This window comes from Stegodyphus dumicola, chromosome 10 (genome assembly GCF_044657685.1).
Source record: "Stegodyphus dumicola isolate Sdum_Otavi_A_Nest chromosome 10, ASM4465768v1".
NCBI classification, from domain to species: Eukaryota; Metazoa; Arthropoda; class Arachnida; order Araneae; family Eresidae; genus Stegodyphus; species Stegodyphus dumicola.
Window position 1 is genome coordinate 167,951,947 of NC_140777.1, and position 18,354 is coordinate 167,970,300.

Here is an 18,354-nt window from a genome sequence, read left to right on the forward strand (position 1 = left end):
TAAAAGGTGGTGGGTGGTAATCCGTCAACAACAAGATTTGACGATTGGATACCCTAATCCACAGTCGCCGTTTAAAAGAAGGAATATATAAATTGTATTCTCCCCTCCTTCCGCATGCCTTCGTGGTGTAATCATAAGCATACTCGATGAATATTCGGAAGGACTGGAGTTCGAATTCCGGCAAAGGCACTGCACATTTTTCACGTTCCAGCATCGATACAACTTAATGACTCTACAACAGAAATATATTAGAATCAGCAACCATAACATCTTTCGAGCATACATATCATATCCTGTAATATGCTATTCATATACTAACTTTTACATAACGGCTTCCTCACATAAAAATATAACTTCTGTCGGAACAGCTGACATAAATTCTTTAAATAATTTTTAAAAATCTTATACGTCGCTTTTAAACCATATGTTTTGGGTAAATAAAAAATATTTAATTCTACAAAAAATAATAATCTAAGCCCCCAAACACTACATGTTTATTTTTCTTTCAGGAAAAGAAAGATTTTTAAAAGGTCTACTTTTTTATTAGAGGCTTTTACATTGCATTACCTTTAAGGCTTCTTTTGAAGCGCAGAAAACATTTCATTGCGGCAAAGTCCTTTTATCTACCCATACAATGAAAAGAATTTTCACAATGGGCATTGGTGGACAATCGCTCGGAGTAGTGGAGCTTAAAATGGGAACCCGATAGTCGCTGGCCTTCCATTGCGAAGATAGTGGTTGGTATTGCCATTGAGCAAATTCAATCCACTTAGGCAACTGTTTGATAGTGTTTCGTTGAAGTTAATGCACGGGAATGAAATCCTTCCTTATGTATTGGTATGTGTATTTTAGAAATTCTAGATTTCTTTCGTAATAAATTTTAAGAAAGGACAAATGGTCCTTTCTTAAGTAGTTAAAAGTTTCTTAAGTGGTTCTGAAATTGATAAAAGTGTATGTCTGTACTTATATTGTCTTCGATATACTGCGTAACGTGCAAATATACACGTTGTTCCCAAAATCCTTACCCAAACTTCGCAAGCGTGGATCATAGGCGTATACTTCCAGTTACTTTAAATGACGAAATTGTCTTTAAATGAAAGTACTTTAAATGACGCAAATTGTAGGGCTTCTCTTATTTTGCATAACATATTATTTTAAGTTTGATACTTTTCCTGAACTCCTCAACTTTCCCTCGCATTTTCTCGCCAGAATGTAAATTTAAAGTGAAGTGAAGTGAGTATTTAAACAGGTGAATCTCTGAGTTTATTCACAGCGTGCTTTCGCTACCCAGCGCACGCTTCGTTGCTATCTCGCTGTTACACTAGTACGCCCCTTGGCCATTTCGGATAATTGTCACGCCTGTTAGATTTTGTTGAGTCAACTTAAGTTAACCATACTTTAGCGTGCTAATCCAGCACTATTCTAAATAGTCTTTGAATTGATTTATAATCTACGTTTAAGTTTCACCGCAAGTTGACGGTGTTATTGTAAAGCCCGAAGATCGTGCCTTTCTGTTATTAATTGGAATTAATAAAGGGTTTATCTTTCACCCTTCTTCTGTGCTGGTATTTCATTCACGCCTGTGCGAGAATTCGCCACGTTCAATATAGGATCTCGTTTAGTTTATGTGGAATAGAAGCGACAGATCTTGCAAAGTACTCATATTTAGGTTTAAAAAAATCAGATTTATAAGAACTACGGAATCAAACATTTTATACATTCCATTAGTCTATACTAATATTTAAGAAAATTTTAAAGTAGGATTCCCTTATGATAAGATTAACAAAGGTATTTAATTTAAAGTAGCTAAGTTATTTCAGAACTTAAAATTACGTGTTATTTATGTACATTAGTTTTGCGAAATTGTAATATATTTATTTCCAGCACAAGTGAGAGTTGCTTCTAGGCAGCACTTGCAGAGTTTTCCTTTCGATCCATATCCTAATAACAAAACCGTTTTATACGCATTTCGCTGCCTTAACAAGACAAATGGCACAACACAGTAGCCTTGATGATGTCCCCAACTTATTAAACCGTAACTTTCTTGAATTCGAGTGACAAGTAGCATTTGTATGATTCAAGGGCCACTCAAATACCATTTAACAAATACTATTAGGCCACTCAAATACTATTGATTTCTTGGGATATGCCTTTGCCACTCTAACACGAAATGAAATTAAAAACAATGATAGTTATTATTTTAAGTTTAATATCTTTCCTGAACTCCTCAACGTTCTGGTCGGAAGTAGTAAGTTTAAGTTAAGAATCGATAGGAAAGGAATTTAACCTCAAAATTTAACTGTTAATAAAATTAACATAATCCTTACAATTTAAAAAAACTCATTGCCGTAAATTCCTTCGTATTACATAAGAAATAAACACATAACTTAAAGCAAGGGTTCTCAACCGGTGGTACGCAAGAGAAAAATATGTGGTACGCAAAGAAACTATTTGTTTTAACTATTAAATTCGAAAATTAAAACCCCAACATCCTGATTGAGGTTTTCTCTCTAAAACTCGTAAATTTATGCTATCTGAGCTTTGTTCAGGAGTGGTGGTGGTAGTAGTACTTTGTAGTGGTGGTACTAAATATTTTCAATTTTTGTTTAGATGGCACGCGTTAGTCAAAAGGTTGAGAACTGCTACTTTAAAGTAATATTTTACGATGATGTGATCCAATACAAGGAAGTCCTTGATAGTGCAGATAAGTCTTTGCTGTTACAAATAACACAGAGCGGAGTATGAGGATCCTAATCCTGATGAGGAAGTTGAATCTATATTAACTTATACAGTAGTATTGGACAGTGGAATAGTCCATGATGTGGTGCACCAGAACTTCTTTTTCAGAGTTCCATTCTGTTAGAAACTAACCTGTGTACCCAGAGGAAAGAGTAGATTGATCCCCAAAAGAATTGTAAGTTCGACCCGCGGAGCGAACTTACCTTTCTCACGAACTCATTTTCCCAACCTCCCTTCTCCTTCTCACCGTAAGGTTAGTTCCGATTCTCTATCAAAACACCTCATTTTTATTGCCATCTGTCTTCTCCTTCAGTTACCTCGAATAAAAAAAGGATATTTGGAGTAATTTTGTTTCCGTCACCTTATTTCACACGAACCGTTGCTCTTTGCCCACAGCCTTTGTTCCCTCGGCAACCACTCTAAAGGAATTTGTTCGTCGCTGGGTTTTGTTGTTACGTCCAAATAAGGCAACGCACTCTGTACAGAGCCAGTCTCAATAACGGCATGGGACAAGTTTGTTTTCCTTAAGAGGCAATCAACTCCTTGTTCTCAAAGGTTCCGCATTCATAAGATGGGGATCCCCAAAAAATAAACCTTTAAAATTGTTTTCTCATTCTCTGCCGTTCCAGATTGTTCTCTCATGTTCATTGCTTAAACTTCAAACCAGTATTATAACTATTATTTGCTTTTACAAATGTATGTAATTAGTTAAAAACCAGTTCTTCCAATTAAAAATTCGAAACATAATATTGTGAATTACAAGTATAATTAGGAAATGACATAATATCTTCAAATGTTGCCATGAAATAATAATCTTTAAATTATCTTTCAAGAGGCATGGCAAAATGGCAGTTCTCGTAATACTACCATTTAACTTAATGAAAGATTTTTAATTTTCCTTCCAAATTATAACTGCAATTAATTAACAAACTTTGGTAACTAAATACTATAAATGTACTTCTTTATGATATATATCTTTGTTTAAAAAGTTATTCCATAGTCAATTGATATCATTTGGAACATAGATAAAACATGTAAATTGTAGTGAATCTATTTCATAATAATTGCACAGTTGCACAGTTATTACGTTAAATGCTTTTTTAAACCGTTAACAGATATTTTTAAAATTACATTCGCAGTACAAAACAATAATTACTTTTCTTTTTCCCAAATATTTTGAACAATATATTGTATGTAACCGGTACGTTACTCTTTAATAATTTCCTCAACAGTATGTTTTAACGAATCTATCGTTTAAAAATGTCAATTTTCTTTCTTATCAGTTATGCTTTTCATCTTCGTGTTATAACATGTTTTCGAAAAATTGTTCTATTACATAAGCTTTTATCCTTCTGTTGAACGGCGCACCAGCGGCCGAACGGTAAAGACGCTGAACACTGGTAGTTCGGTCCGAGGTTCGAATCCCGCGAATGGGCTGGCTGCATGGGCATTTTCGTGGTTTTCCCCATGTGTAACGTATATACGAGCCAGTTCTCCTCAGAAAGTCGCCCACAAAGGCATCCCTCCCTTTAGGCAGATAGCCCTAGTGTGCTTTGTCATAAATTAATAATCCAATCCAATCCTTTTACTTAAGTAATTAAATGCCTTATTTTTTTAAGATTTGTTCTTTGTGTATATAATGTACAAATATTAGATTATAAGAGATACCAGAAAATGTTTCATTCTTTATCTCTAACTATTTATAGATATAAAAAACGCCGAAATCTTTTGGGCATTCGTCCTTGAAATACATCATTTCAAATGAAACCAGCTCATTGAATTATGCAGTTGATATCGTTAAATAGTTTAGCCTTAAAAATACGTAATCCACGTAACATCATGAAACATTCCATATCATAAAACCTAAGCAAATAGAACAAATTTATTAAACAGCATCACACGATAAATAATGCAATTGGCTATCTTCATTAACTGCAGCTGTATTATGTAAACGTTAAAAGCGTAAATTAATTAACAATTCCTAGAATATTACTAAATGAGCAACATTAAATGCATTTACTTAGTTAATTTGTTAACGAAGCGAGTTCACCAATTAACTTACACGGTGATATATCTTAATATTAAGGTAGTTATCTTATTATATGAATCCTATAATCATTACCTTTTAAAGGGATGAGGTAATATGTAGTTCATAAGCACATAATAAATTTTAAATATTTAACCTAATACTATCTCTTTTGATGTTTTAAAGTATTTTTCTCCGTTTGCATGCGTGTTTTGATAAAAGAAATTATGAGTTTCAATTTTATTTCATAGAAAGCTCTTTCAGGTGTATTAAAACTCAAAAGGGAGGTGAACAACTACGTATTATAACAGTCCTGTATGCAAAATTTCAACCTTCTGATGGGACTCGTTTTTGAGTTATGCGAGATATGTACACACATACGTACAGACGTCATGAAAAAAAACTCTTCTGAATCCATTTTGCAATCCGTTTTGAAACAAATGAGTCCTTTAGTCTGTCCGTAAATAGAGATGTCACACGAAAACATCGTTCAAATGGATTCAAGAGCGATTTAAATGGATATTTTCGCTGAAATAAGACACCCGAAATTTTTCGCGATTACAATATTTCCTTTACATCCTACAAGGAAGTAAAAGATGTGCATTTATACAAGAATTATTCCCTTTATTCATTTCGTTTATACATTTTATTCCAATGTATATGTCTCATAATGCACTTTCTTTTTTGTGTATTTGCATTTGATTTTTCAGTTTGTATTTATTTAATACGTTATAAGGTATTTCTCCCACCTTCCTAGCGTGCCTTCGTGGTGTAGTGATTCTGCACACTGGGCCGCTATCCAGATGTCCGCGGTTCGATTCCCTGCAAAAGCGTTTGCTAAATTTTCACCTTGCTTGCTTCCAAAAATCCTAATGTCTCTACAACGTAATAATGTGTCATCTGCTATCAGTTCATCCTAATTTATTTAAAAAATCAGTGTTTTTGTTCACTGATTTCTAAAGGAATTTTGTAAAGTTAATTTTGGACAGAAGTATATTTTTAGCTATTAAATATAATGAAATTTTAAATTCATGAAACAAGCATGAATATTGATTTAACGTCTTCCCAGTTTTTTATTAATATTTGGTTTCGTAATTAGATTCGAATCTTGACTAAGTTTCAGATTCATTTACATTGAAATAGACGGTAAAGCTTTTAAGTATTACACCCAGATCACGTTTTTTTTTTTTTTTTTTGTTTTGTTTTGTTTTGTTTTGTTTTGAATGCAAGAATAATTTTTGCGTAAAAGGGCGCTAGCCCAGAAGGGCTGTTAGTCTCAAAACGGCATTTTGCGTTTTTTCACTATAAATGTCCGTTTTATTTATCAAATTGTTTCCACCAAATATTATCGCTCCGTATTATATTTAAAAAATTAAGTAATGAAGAATGTACATGAAAACGAGACTGTGTAGCATAAAAATAGAGTGGAGTTGGCAACAACTGTTTAGGTGACGTCATGCCACACATCTCCTCTATCCAAGAGGCTAGTTTCCACTTAACCGACCACGCCAGTGGGGAGTACTGCGTCTTTGAGTGGACATGTGAAACTGCATTCTGACGGAAAATGTCTAACGTAAAAACCGAACAGCGAATCAACATCACGTTTCTTGTGAAACTTAAGAAATCAGCCACGGAGGAAACATTTTAAATGTTAACCGAGTCTTATGGAGATGAAACTACTTTGTCTCATGCACGTGTGTTTGAATGTCATAAGCGATTTTCAGGGGAAAGGGACAGTGTGGAAGATGATGAACGTGCTGGGGGCCCAACACGTTCATCATGATTGAATGGGTTCCCAGTGATCAGACTGTTAATCAATACTACAACATTGAAGTACTAAAGAGACTTCTTGAAAACATTAGGAAAAAAAGGCCATAGTTGTGGAGTGATGGATGGCTGTTGCACCAGGACAATGCACCCGCTCACACGGCACTATCTGTCAAGCCGTTTCTGACCAGCAAAAACATTACTGTGATGGGGCATCCTCCTTATTCACCTGATTTGCTTCCATGTGGCTTTTTTTTTTTTTTAATTTTAAGTTAAATCTTACTTAAACGGAACCCATTTTACCTCAGCTGAAGAGGTATTCAGGCAAAAACGGAGAATCTCCTGAAGGGGCTTCCAAAAACCTTGTTCCAAATCTGTTACCAGCAATGGCAGCACCGAATGCAGAAGTGTCTGAATGCTGAAGGGAACTACTTTGATGGTTATAAGTTACGAAGAACTGATTCTGTAAGTTCAATGGTTTATCGGACCATTCTCGTTTTTTCTCTGTTACACCTTGTATGTATGCCTCTCATATTGTGAAAATACAACGGTACCTAGAGCCATCCAGTTTTGAATAACGTAGTCCTCCACTCGAATACCATCAATTGGAAGCCTGATTTTTTATTATCTATTTAATATTTTGTCAAACTTTAACCAATTTTTTATTAAAAAATCTCGACGATTTCAAACCAAGCAATGGTAACACTGAACGAGGGGCCCATAACATTTTTATCTCCGGCATGCGAGACTGCCTGTCAAAAATTCTAAAGATAGGTGGGGTTTTTAAATATTTTTAGCTCAAAAGAACATAGCCCAAATGCTCTCGAAACGTGTATGTGTATGAAAATTTTAAAAAACGCCACTTTGGGCATAATATAAAATCTCGAAAGCTTTCAAATTATTGTGCTTCGAAAATGTATTTTTATATACTGTTTCTTTTATGTAACATGAAAATGAATATAAAAAGATGTAGATTGAATTGCAAATTACATAAACAAAATGACATTCAATTTTTAAAAAGCTGTTGAATTGTCTAAAGAACATCAATGCCAGTACAATTCATGTCGAGTGTATAATGAAGAAGGTAATCATTCGCTAAGCAAACAAACGGTGATTTAATTTATCATATTATAAGAGATCTAAATTAAGAAAACTTTACCTAAGACAAAAGCTTGTCTTGGAAATCACAACAGAGACTGTGAAGTGTGTAAAAGACCCTTTTATCTAACCCAGGAGGAAGAGTAATAGAAGGAATAGATCGTGCTTACAGAACCAGCCAGCATTTACGCTTTAACTCAACGCGTAAGAGAATTGAAATTAAACTATGTTAAATCGTAAATTAACCAAAGGTCTATTCAGACGCAGAATACGCAAGTTGGGTCCAACCTAATATCGGCGTGACAAGTCTAATGGCGAGAATAACGCAATGCTGCAGGTAAACTGCTGTCAAGAGAATCAAGTAACCAACGCAGCCTTTAGCAGGCAGAACACGCTCTGATTCTACCCTCTTGAATACACGCGAACTAGAAATTAGCATTCTTGCAGGAAAATGGAAGGCGAGAAGGCATAAAAACTCATAAACGTAAAATACCTGGTTAGCAAAACTAAATGTCCAGAATGCCATGACCAATAAACGCAATTCAGCAGTCAAGCACTTACCGACAGTCACAATTTAATGTTATATTTCAAATGAAAGGTAAACGTTAATCGCTTTCCGTGTAACACCATTTACATAACCCAAACTGTTAATGATTATTCGGTTTTTTTTTTTTCAGTAAAATTTCAAATTAAATGTGAGACTTATGGATGGTCATAGCAAAGCCAATTTTTACAGGAAATTGTCTACGTCTGAATCGAAACGGCAACGCTGTGCCGTGGTAACTTCACCCCATTGGCTAGTAGAGTTACGCAAGCAACCAATAAACTATCGGCGACAAACAGACACTTAAGCCGCATATAATAAAGATATTTATTAATTAAATATTAAATGCACGTGCTCTTGTATTTTTAATTATTCAGGCTTAGCTTTTTCATAATATTCGTCACTCGCAGCACTGCACGGGGAATAAAACAATTTACCGTTACGCAAACAACCAATAAACTATCGGCGACAAACACTTCAGCAGCATATATGCATAAGATACTTTCTTTTTGTATTAGTGCATAATATAAAAATTATAAAACACCATATCAATCTGATAAAATTATTAGTATTTCTTATTAAAAAATTTCTTGGCAAGCATATATTTATATCTCAAAATCCAAACAAAAAAATCTGAAAGCTTTCAGATTACGCCCAAAGGGGCGTTTCTTTAACGTTTTGTGTGTTAACTTTATTTATTAAATATCATACATTTTGCACTTAAACCATAAAATTGAATTCAACAGCAAGATAGCAAAATAATTTTGAAATTAGCAAAGCTTTATAATTTCCGATACAGAGTGTCGCGCGCTGGAGATAATTTTTTTTTTCGTACAGTGTTGCCGTTGCTCGCTGTGAAATAGTTAAATTTGTTAATCAAAAATTCGTTAAAGTGTTACAAAATATGAAATTGATCATAAAACTAATTTCAAATTTGGGCTTCCAGATGACCATATTCGGTAGAAGATTACGTTATTTAAAATTTGATGGCTCTAGGTACCGTTGTTTTATCCCAATGCGAGAAACATACATACATTTTGGGAGTTTCTTCATTATTTAATTTCTTTAAATATAATACAGGGCGATAACATTTGGTGGCAACAATTTAAAAAGTAAACCGACATTTATAGTGAACGAAAAGCAAAATGCCAAATAATATTAATAGTCCTTCAGAGCAAATTGCCCCTTTGGACTGGAAAAACATTCAAATGTTTCACCAAAATCACATCAAGTACATATGCAAGCACGCCATGCAAGAATAAGTGGATCATTATACTTTCGGAGAGGCGAGGAGAAAAACTAAATTTGATGGCACATTATAAAAATTAAAAATACTTTCCTAATCGACAATTAAAGCAAAAACATGTATGTTTTCCAATAAAAATTAAAATTTTTGTTTAAAAATTTAAACGCAGATGCTCTTAAAAGCTGAGTATAAGATCCTTCTTAGAAAAACATTGATTTTCTCGTTTTAAAGGAAAGATTCAATGTGAGCAATTATTATTCTTTTAAAAGAAATATCTTTCTTTTCCACTTGGCTAATTTTTGTGAATAGAAAGCAATAAATTGTTATTCGAGCAATTTTTTCCTTTCATAGTTTAATGTCCAATCTTTACCATTGTTTAGATAATGCACCATTAATTTTAGAATATGCAATCTGTAAAAGACAATGAAAACGCTGAATATTTTTACACAAGACTTGAATATTAACCACATTTCTTGAACTCACTTTTTAAGTATAGCCAACGTCTAAATGCGAGCGGGCTTTGATAATGGGACCATTATTCTTAAGTAATTTTAATTAAGCGAAAAATTCCTAATTACCTCTTTTTGGGCAGGTGCCAGTCTTTTTTTTTTTTTTTTTCTAAATTTCGATAGAAATCTTGATGAAAGAATGAAAATTCTGTCACATTTATTCCACACGCAAAGAATTAATAATTTAAATTGCTTTTAGAACCCTTTGTAAGAAATGCAATTATCTACCTTATTTTCATTTTTGAATCAATTTGGCTTGTGATTCATTTGAAAGTGCAATAAATTTTCACACTAATATTTTCTTCATAATAGTATAAAAAGCTTAACTAGCAAAATGCATAGATAAAAAAATTAGTTACCTTATTGATATTTATTAGAAAATTTAATTGTTCAGATTTCTACCTTTTTACGCCGTATTATAAGTTTTTTTTTCCTTTCGTAAAATTAAAATTCTTCTTAACGTTGCTTCAATAAGTACTTTGTTACTTTGCTGTGGCATCAGCTAGATTCCCGCTTTGAAATTATATAAGGCTTAAAAATGTTTACATTCTTTCTGAAAGGTCCGTTTTTCGAAGCATTTAATCTGTTGCCATTATATATATTTTTATTATATATTAGCTGAAGTATGCGACATTTACCGGGCTTTACGGCCAAGTGAAGAGAAGAGGTGGATGATATAGAGAGATAGAGGTTGTGTTTCTCGAAATTTCAGAGTGATTTGCCTCTTGTTTTAATTAAAGGATTTATTACCGACAAATTATTTTAAGTTAAATTGCTTTGTTCTCTTTTCGCTTTCCCTTTTCCTGCCAGAATGCAATTTTCTAATTCGCGCATAATTCAAATGAAATAGCAAGGCGATAGAATTTAAAGGAAAATCTTAGAAAACGTTTGCTAATCGTTTCTCTTGAAAACAGTATATTTGCGGCATTGTTTTATTATCGCCATTAGGCTTGTCACGCCGATATTAGGTGAGACCCAAATTGCGCGCTTTCTGTACTACCTTGTACGGCCTATTAAATTATACACATTTTTTTGCTGCATTGCATTTAAACTTATTACCTTTAATTTTATATGACATATATTGAGATATATTGATATATATGTATGTATATATATCAATGTATCTCAATATATATATTTATATATATATCAATACAGATATATATTGATATATTGGTATATATATTATATAGATATATTTCTCATTCAATCAATTCAATTCAAACTTTGCGGCAAGGCAAAATACATAACAACTCAAAACTTCCTCATTGAAAATTGTAAAATGCAGAAAAACCTAAAACACCAAATAGAAAAAAGAAATATTTTTAGCACTTAAAATCACAGATCGTACTCCAAAACAAGCAGTTCAGCCAAAGGGCAGGAAGAAAAATTTTAATTGCACCGAATTGAAGGTTAACTTTTGGTTCCACTGGGCAAAAAGATACAAGTTGGTGAGCCAACTGATTTTTCACTGTTCTACTAAGAATTCCAAATGCAAACAGACGGCGACCTCATTAGGCCTAGCGGCACTTAAACTTTTAAACTGACGATAATTCTATGGCTATTGCATGCAGATTAACTAAAGGAATAAAAACCTTAACTGGAAAATAAGAACATAATAATTCAGTCACGTTTAAAGCAAAATATGCAGAATTTACCAACAGAAAAGAATAAAAGTACTGCGGCCGGATGAAAAAAGGAGATGTACAGTTACATGTTATAACAGTCCCACATACAAAAATTCATTTCAAGTTCTACGGCTATTCGTTTTTGAGTTAAACGAAATACATATGTACGTAAGAGCCCTTTATGCTGTCCATTTGTACAGATGTCAGGCACAAATTCATTCAAATGGATTCGACAGCATTTGAAATGGCTATTTTCGTTGAAATATGATACCCAAAATATTTCGCGATAACACTACAATTCGTACAAGAAAGGAAAAAAATATATCTTTCTTTCATTATCTTTGTTGTTGTTATTAATATTATCATAATAACAACACATATTCTTATAAAATTTTCTCGTATTCTCGTAACATCTAGTATAAAGTAAAGATCGTTCTAGTGGAAAGTAAACATTAAAATATGTAAATATAACGCTGATTTTTGTTGTTTGACTTCTGAATTAGTATTTATTCGGCGTGTTATTGTGTCTTAATTATAAAAATACGTCTTTTAATATCATATTTGTCATAGTAAATAGTATAATAAAATTCTCATGTGTAACTGACTTATACAGATTTATTATTTGCAGACACATTAAAATAAAAGAATTTGCATTTGATGCAAAGCAGTTGCCTAATGAGCTTTGTATATCTTCATAGTCTATCGATTTTTATGTCTATCGATCTTCATAGTCTATCGATCTTCATAGTCTATCGATTTTCTTATTCTAATGATTTTTAATTCTTCTAATGATGGCCATGAAAATGAATGCAAATGATTGATACTCTAAATATTTCAGCTTCTGAAATATAGAGCTCAAATAATTTAGAAACAGTGCCTTAGTTTCGAATAAAAAATAAGAATGAAAATGTCTGCGTAGCTTCATTAATTGTCAGCTACTTAACAGAAATGAAGTTTCGTGTTAGTAAATTATTTAGTTTTAATTAGGAAATGTAGAGTCCAAGTTTTAAGCAAAGAAATGACAAGCAGGTTAACATAGTTTAATTATCACAAGTTGAAAGAATATTAAAATTCTTAATGTTCGTATTTACCTTGTTATGAGCAATACATAAATAATAATGGAGTGGAACAGATTTTAGCTGTTGCTTATTTTAGATATAGAAACAACTAAGCTATGCAAAAGAACAATTAACTCGACACTATGTATCAGAAAGTACAATCAGTTGGATCTTTTATCCGTTTTTAGATGTAAAAAAAATCTGATTACTTTACTAAAATGTTTTCAATTTTTCCTCCGCTAATTTAAATAAAATGCAAAAATAACGTCAAATAAATATCACAAAAAGATAACACTCATTTTTAAGGAAAAGGATGAATACGTAAAATGTATAAACCGATGTGCTAATATTAGTCAAATATGTAAGCTGTAAACACAAGAAAAGCCATGATATAGACATATTATAATTTGCCGGTTTCGTGAATCATTGCTTACCAATAAGAAGTTTCCCTTGTCTAAAACTGGACAAATGCAACCGTGATAATATTACGTTAATCTTCGTCCATGTAGAAGTAAGAAGAAATAAGCTTTAATATAGAAATATATATACCCTAACTCTTTCAATCACGTTAGGGTGCGGGTGCAAGATTAACAATCCCGTAAGGGTGCAAGACTGTAAATTTAGCACCTTCTTTCTATAGCCCTAATAAAATTATCAGATACTTTAGCTAGGAGCAAAATCTGTACACACATTAACTCCCTTTGAAATTCTTTCATGATCTTTAGAGCCATTAGGTATTTTTTGGAAGCAGGAGACTTGAAAAATGAGCAACGCCTTCGTCCTGAATTGAACCACGGACCTCTGGAATGCACGCTCAGCGTGCAGACCACCACACTACGAAGGCATGCTAAGAAGGCGGAAGGAATACCTTATATACCACCCTTTTAAAGGGCGACTGGGGTTTTAGGGGACCCAATCGCGAAATCCTGGGTATGAAGAATCATCATCCAACACCCGTTTAGTTCGGGTGTCACTTTAGAGTCATTAGGTATTTTGGAAACAGGAGTGATAAAAAATGAGCAACGCCTTCAGCGAGAATCGAACCACGGACCTCTGGAATACGCCCCCAGTTTGCAGACCACCACACTACGATGGCATGCTAATTTGGCGGGAGAAATACCTTATAATCTTAACCGCTCTTTGTAAATGTTCAATTGTACTGAAATATGCTGAAACGTGCTTTAGACAAATTGAGTTCTTTTCAAAATGCTGTTTGATTGATTTTAAATGCTGGCTGACTTTCAAAATGCTGGTCAAAATGCTGTTTGCAGTTAGACCTTTACATTATGTTAAAAAGAACTGATTCCGCTGCGGTGGCAACATATGATTTTACCTGATATACTAATCAAAAACATTGTGCCTAAAAGCATTGCCGCCAAGCCGGTATGGTGATTAGCTACGCTAAGTGCCGTTTTCGATGGGCCTGGATTCGAATAACGAAGAGAGCATGGATGTTTTTAAGCGTATAGTTTCTGTGTGGCAAGAGAGCAACACTAAAAATAGACAGAAAATCAAATGTTCTGCGGAGAGGCTTGTGGTAGGTGAAAAGGATGAGAGACCTTCGGACCGCTCCTCAGTGTGTTCTTCCTCAACACTGAAGCGTAACTACACAGCTAGTGCAGCAGGAACATCCCTGCACGACCAATGGTGAATTTCTGGTGTCCCTGCCACTTCTACCTGTACCTGCTTCAGAGCATTCAAATATCCCGCAGCACATAAAATGAACGCCACACAAGACAATCAAAGAGATTCTTACTCAAATCAAATAACTTCTTTCTCTATAAGTGTCGCTTTCGGGCTTGCTGAACTGATATTGTTGTCATTTTCTGAATCTCACGTCAGTCTGGCACTACGTGAAGCAGCGTGCAAACAGTCTAATCACACATTTATTATTTAATTTCACTCTTATCAGCTCCTTATGAAGTGCCCTCAGGCTTAACGTATACCTGTCCTGTGTGAATGAACTAGTTTAACATGCATAACAGATTATCTGGCAAACATTCATTGGAAGGTACTGTAACCAGTGACAGACATAGCACTGCTGAAACTGTATATTTTCTAAACCTCAAAGGTGTTAGCAAAAGTGCCACAGTTATTTAACTATCTTGAAGTTTCATCCTATGAAAGGCGAATGTTCATCTATGAAATTACTTGCTATGTCAATGCATAAAGTAGGCGATTTTTCTGGGACATCTTGCACAATATTGTAAACACAAAATTTCAGTATCTGCGAATGAATTTCAGAAATAAAAGCTTTTGTGTATATGAATTAATATCGGGGATGTATTGTACATAAAATTAAATTGAATGGTAGCCTCGAGTCTTGTATATTTTTCTCAATTTGCATTTTTACTTATATTACTAACTATATTTCACATTTTAAATATTTTAAATGCGACACTAAATAATATTCTTTAGTTTGGGAGGTATATTGTTTAGATTTATAGGAAAATATAATCCGATTATTTTTCTTATCAATCTAAACAACTCTTTTTTTATGAAGTAAAATTTTTATTAATTACATCTTTACAATTAATCCTTTTTCTTTTCTTTTCTCGAATGGGTTATCTTTAGATATCTGTGTTTATTATGTACTTATCGATTAACTCAAATATTTTTTTCCATAAAAATAGTTTATATCTCTATAGTTTAGTTCATACTCCACTTATCCAACTCTTAAAGGGAAAAAATTATCTTTTTATGTGTAATTAAATTATTTCAAATAAATCAAATACTAATAAAAAGTTTCTAAACTTCAGCACTTTATTGTTAACGATATATTTATTGTAGAGACATTAAGTATTTTGGAAGCAGAATAAATGAAAAATATGCAACGCCTTCGCCGGGAATCGAACCACGGATCTCTGGAATACGCGCACAGCGTGCAGACCACCACACCACAAAGGCATGCAAAGAATTTGCGAAAATAAGTCAAATACAAGTCATCTTTATTTACAAATTCTTCTATAAAACCCATATTCAAGCACTTAGTGAAACACACAGCTGAAAATGCCAGCTGGAAAAATGAAGAAAAATTAGAGAATAATTTTAGTTTTCATTTAGAGATTTATACATACTTTTCGTTATCTGAGCGGATATTTAGGTTAAAACATATCACTTAAGCATTCAAATTAGCGTATCAAAAGAAAAATATTTTAAAACCAAATGTTTCTCAAGGTGTAACTCTGTAAATGACTTATACTAATTGTTTCTAGAATGTCAGTTTAATCTTATTTTATTATTCCTTTTTTAAACCTATTCTAAAATATATTTATCCCAGAATTTTTAACTTTTCCTTATATTAATCTAAAACACAGAAATTTTGCAGCTGGGTGATTAATTAGCTTACTAACAGAAAAATCTGTTAAATTAGTAACATTTTCATTGAAACCTATAGTGTTATAATGTATACCGTTAACTATAAAAATCTTAAAATTTAGATTTTGCTTTCCTATGAATTATTTCTACATATACATACGATGAAAATTTGTTTTATGTTCACGGCTTCATCTTTCAAGTTTAAATCTCTGCTTTCTAAAACTGCTACTTTACTATTCAAAACGTTTTCTAACAGAAGGATTCGATTATTAAATGAAATATTTCCGGGAGAGTCAGAGGAATTCATCTTGCATTAGCGGCTCTGCAAATGCTCTTCAGAACAACTACCTATGGGATGAAAGGCGCTATTTTAGTCCTGATATGAACTTTGACCTTTGAAGACTAACATCGACCCCGTCCAATTATATCTCGTTCCAGGAAGAGGATGCTACGTGCAGTTTCTCCACGAAATTATTAATCAGCTATAAATTATTTTACCAGTATGTGGATTTCCAATCATTTTTCATAAACAATATAAATTTCTAAAGGCTTTAGAAATTCTATAGAATAACCGAATACGTTTTAGGTATGTATTGCAGCAACTATTCCTAAATTGCTTTTTATGATTTGTGTAAAGTAATTCACTTAGCTCAACGAGCAAAATTGCAAAATGTTGATACTTCTAGCAATTAATTCCTTTATGATAAAAATTTAAAAGTTTTCATATGTTTTCACATCAGAAATGTCTTAATTTTGACTAGATTGCGAAATTTCAATTTAATTAACCAGTTTGAATTCAATTCAAATTATATTGCGAAATTACATTAGAAATCTAAAAATATGTAAATACTATTGTATTTTTTGAGATTTTAGTTTTTGGAGACATAACTCTAATACCTCGTTGTACCTTTTATCTGCTTCATTTTTACAAAAATCTCTGTTAGAGCTTTCTTTTATTGTATGTATGCTAATCTCTGTATCTTTTCTCATTCATCAAACTGTAAACGAGAAATGTAAACTTCTTTAGAGTATATATTTTATCTGATTGAAAAAGTCATCGCCGTGTAACCTAATTATTCACAGTATTCTAGGAAAATCAATTCTAAATGAAAGTGAAGTTTTGGCTTCAGAGTAAAAGGAATATTAATTAGAGATATAAATTAATTCTTTTAAAGACATAAACGAATTATTTAAAACAATAAATTATAAATAATTGAATAATAAAAAATATTAACTCAGTTTAAAATAATAAATGTTATAATTTTAAACTGAAAACACAAAATAGTAATCGTAAATCTTGAATCTTTTGTTCTTATTTAACTTTGAACATCTCTGACAAAATTTACTACCTTTAACACTGCGAATTCAAAACATAACTTTAGAGGCTTGCCTTTTTCTTTTCTTTTTTATGTATTTTAATTGAAACCTTATTCTACTATTTGTCAATTAACTGTATGAAGCGGTACACAAGAAAGATACACAAACCACTGATGAAAGAAAAAATAATTTAATGCATAAAATTAATCAGAGTTTTCCCCGATTGATGCTTTTTTAAATATGCTTAATCTGAAAACCATATTTACTGATAAAATGAAAAGGAATTATACATTTATAGCTGCTCTGTACCTCTGTCGGATAATCTTGACTGCATTATACTTACTCATTAATCATTTCTGTTGCATACATAAACAAAACCATAATTATGAATTCAGCTAATATAGTTTACGTACACTATATAAAAAAACAGTCTGTTGAGAAAGAATGATTTCCTGAGTAAAACTGCGTACAAGAGAAACAAAATTAGTTGGCGTTTATTATATTTTAGCACAAGCGTTTTCAGCGATTGAAAATAGCACTATAAAAGTTTTATGGTATTTCTGTTTCATTTTGTTGCAGTTGAAAAAACAAACAGTGATTAGACTTTGTAAGTGGAAATAAAATCTATGTCGATTAAATTGTTTTTTGGACATTATATGGAGTTCCTTCAAAATAGAAGGTTAACTACCTACAAGCTTAAACAATTTTCTAGTTTATAAAATCAAGTATCTAAGATATAAAATTGAAGTGTTTAAACGTCTCTGAAAATGATCATTTCTACTTCTTGTTTATCCAGGGCAGCATAGTATAAATATTTACATCATTTTACAATGGCAATAAAAATTACGACACGATGGAGAGACTGGCATGCATTTGAATGTGCTCATTTTTAAAAAGCATTGTTTTAAACATCTTTATTCAATTTGTTTTTATAATCATTTACGAAATAAATCATTAAGAATCTTAAATACTTGCTAGCCTTCTCTGTAATTCCTTAAGTTAGTATTCTTTACTAGCTTCTTTATGGAAAGTTAGTATTCTGTACTAGTTCCTTTATGGAAAGCATAACGTAATATTAAATTTTTGTAAGACGCTCTACCTCTA

At 32.5% G+C, this 18,354-nt stretch overlaps 1 protein-coding gene across 1 annotated transcript in view; it reads left to right on the forward strand.

Annotated features, from left to right (window-relative positions):
- LOC118197601 (potassium voltage-gated channel protein Shal-like) overlaps window positions 1–18,354 on the forward strand; it is a 400,950-nt gene that overhangs the window by 174,967 nt on the left and 207,629 nt on the right. The window lies entirely within an intron of this gene.